Source organism: Canis aureus, chromosome X, assembly GCF_053574225.1.
Source record: "Canis aureus isolate CA01 chromosome X, VMU_Caureus_v.1.0, whole genome shotgun sequence".
NCBI classification, from domain to species: domain Eukaryota; kingdom Metazoa; phylum Chordata; class Mammalia; order Carnivora; family Canidae; genus Canis; species Canis aureus.
The window spans coordinates 92842999-92846321 of NC_135649.1; the positions used below are offsets into that span (position 1 = coordinate 92842999).

Here is a 3323-nt window from a genome sequence, read left to right on the forward strand (position 1 = left end):
GCTCCATGCCTCATTTGGATTAAACTTTCACTCAGCTTCCTCTGCCCCTTGTTCTCCTGAAAATGAATTCCTGGCAGGATGCTTGGGAGGCTCACTGGGTTAAGAGTCTGACTCTTGATTTCAGCTCCGGTCATGATCTCGAGGTCATGAGGCTCTGATCAGCAAGGAGTGTGCTTGGGATGCTCTTTCTCCCTCCTCCTTGGCCCCTCGCCACACTGTCTCTCTCAAATAAATGCATAAGTCTTAAAAAAAAAAAAAAAAGATTTCTTGGGTAAATGTCTTCATTGAGGCAGAGAGTGTGGTCTTTGGAGTTGATATCCTCACCCTTCTCTGATATCCAGGGCAATACCCTATAAGGCAACAGCACTATAAACCAAAAATGAGAGAAGACATTGAAGTAAGTTCAAGGTTCAATTTTCACTAACTACATTCCTAGGGAGGATGAATTGAGAAGCATATTCTCTAAACTAGAACAAGGCAGATGTCCCCAAAGATGGCATGAGCCTAATTCTAGGCTTTAAAGCTACAGTGGCCGGAACAATAAATGTCTTTTCCCCACCAGAAGAGAACCAATTTATGAACAAATCATAGTCCTCTCTTCTCCCTTCTTTTATCTATTTCCTCTTCTGGATTTATTCAAAGATTAAAAAAAAAAAAAAGGTTTTTATATCCCAATACGCAATTCAAAAGAAAATAGCAAGAAACCAGAAGTGATTATTTGTATCCAAGTATGTTTGGCTGCCTAAGAAACAACAATGTGAACAGGGACAGAGACAAGAAAGGCTCTGAAAGTAGTAATGCTACAGAGGATAACATTTTATACACTTCATTTTTCAAAACAGAATTGCAAATTGCATTGGAGTCACTTGCTGATGTGTAGAACTTGAAATTCAAAGCAGGAAAAGAGCTTTCCAACTAGGGCCCGGCAGAATGGCTCTGGCAAAGAAGGGTGGCAAGAAGGGCCGTTCTGCCATCAACAAGGTAGTGACTAGAGAATACACCATCAACATTCACAAACGTATCCATGGAGTGGGTTTCAAGAAGCATGCCCCTTGGGCACTCAAAGAGATCCAGAAATTTGTCATGAAGGAAATGGAAACTCCAGATATGCATATTGACACCAGGCTCAACAAAGCTGTCTGGGCCAAAGGAATAAGGAATGTTCCATAGTGTATCCGTGTGTGGTTGTCCAGAAAACGTAAGGAGGATTTAGATTCACCAAACAAGCTCTACATGCTGGTTACCTAGGTACCTGTCACCACTTTCAAAAATCTACAGACTGTTAATGTGGATGAGAACCAATTGCTGATTGTCAAATAAAGGTATAAAACAGCAAAAAAAAAAAAAAAAAAAAGGCAGGAAAGATCCAGCTTCTCTCAAGCATCTCACTAAATGTCTGATTTCTCTCAACAATTATCCTCCTTTGGCTATTCCATATTGATCCAGGTAGCATGCAACTCAACCTCAGATTTAGGACTCAGAAAGCTCACATGATTAACATCAATATTCAGTTCACTTTGACCAAGGCTGAGGCTGAGGGAAATGGTCTTAAAAACTAATGAGGGAAAAAAAAAAACTACTGAGAGGGATGACGAAGGAGGAAACCTCAGAGTTCTAAAACTCCAATATAAGTAGATAATAATAGGCCTGGGTGGCTCAGTTGGTTAAGCATCTGCCTTTGGCCCAGGACGTGATACTGGAGTCCCAGGATTGAGTCCCACATCAGGCTCCCTGCATGGAGCCTCTCTGCCCGTGTCTCTGCCTCTCTCTGTGTGTCTCTCATGAATAAATAAATAAAATCTTTAAAAAAAAGCAGGTTATAATAGAAAAGTTGTAGTAAACACAAAGGTTAAGCATGGAAAATGCTGGCTAAACTATTAAAAGCATGGAACAAATAGAAGTTAAATCAATATTTCATTTGTCAAGTATTTCAGAACTGAAAGTTGAAATAAGACTATGTAAAAAATGCCTAAGAATTCACTTATCTGAATTCTCATTTACTTGAAAAAAAGAGTTAATTTTCCTCATTATAAATAAATTGAATTGGGCAGCCCAGGTGGCTCAGCAGTTTAGCACCGTCTTCAGCCCAGGGCCTGATCCTGGAGATCCTGGATGGAGTTCCACATCAGGCTCCCCGCAGGGAGCCTGCTTCTCCCACTGCTTGTGTCTCTGCCTCTCTCTCTCTGTGTCTCGCATGAATAAAAATAAATAAAATTTTAAAAATAAATAAATAAATAAATTGAATTTATATTGTGAAATACTAAAGAAAACTGTTTATCTTAACCGAATATCCAAATATGTATGGAAATTGTATGCTACATTGTATTGTAAGCAAAGAGTCCTAGCTACAAGTCATGTGCTGTGATTAGCTATAGATGTGACTTTACCCAAATCACTTCACCAATGTCAGCCAGCTCCAGGGTGGTTATGTGAGGATGTGCCAGCTGTCATTGCAAATCTCCAGCAGGAAGGCTTCACTCCTAATCTATGTGAATGATGCTGCCTGTGGTGCAAATATATTCCTTTCTAGATGAAGAAATCAAGTTCCCATGGGCTTTGAATGGGAAATTATGAGAAAAATGAGAATGTGGCAGCCTGGATTCAAGAACTTGTTTGAAAAGAATTTCTATGCAAAAGTCACCATTCTAAAGAGGCAGAACAACTCTCAATAAGCAATGGTTTTGTCATTATCTTGACATCCTTCTCATGGCTAGTCATTTTTGTTAAAGTTTGTTTACTTTTAGTTATCTCTACACCCAGAATGGGGCTCAAACTCACAACTTTGAGATAGTCACATGCTCTTTCCACCCAGGTGCCCCAGGACTAGTCTTTTTTTTTTTTTTTTTTTTAGTCAAATAGTATATAGAGTAAAATGCCATAAAATATAAAATATAAAACTCAACATAACATTTCTGAAATTTCACTGTTGTTACTGAGAATTAAAAAAAGGAATCCCTGGGTGGTTCAGTGGTTTAGTGTCTGCCTTTGGCCCAGGGCGTGATCCTGGAGTCCCAGGATCGAGTCCCGCATCGGGCTCCCTGCATGGAGTCTGCTTCTCCCTCTGCCTGTGTCTCTGCCTCTGTGTGTGTGTATGTGTGTGTCTCTCATGAATAAATAACTAAAATCTTAAAAAAAATTCTTGGCACATTCAAACCCATGCATGCACTTAAAAAACTTAACCAAATTCTAGCATTGCTTCTAGAAGCTTGAGACCATGTCTCTAGGATGACTCCAGCTGCCCTGCCACTGCTCCCACTACCCTACCCCAGAAAATGACTACCTGAAAAAGTTCAAACTGACAGGATAATTTACTGTTTGGTCCA

At 39.8% G+C, this 3323-nt stretch overlaps 1 pseudogene; it reads left to right on the forward strand.

Annotated features, from left to right (window-relative positions):
- The first annotated feature begins 930 nt into the window (after window positions 1-930).
- On the forward strand, window positions 931-1320 carry LOC144308940 (large ribosomal subunit protein eL31 pseudogene; annotated as a pseudogene).
- The last annotated feature ends 2003 nt before the right edge of the window (window positions 1321-3323 follow it).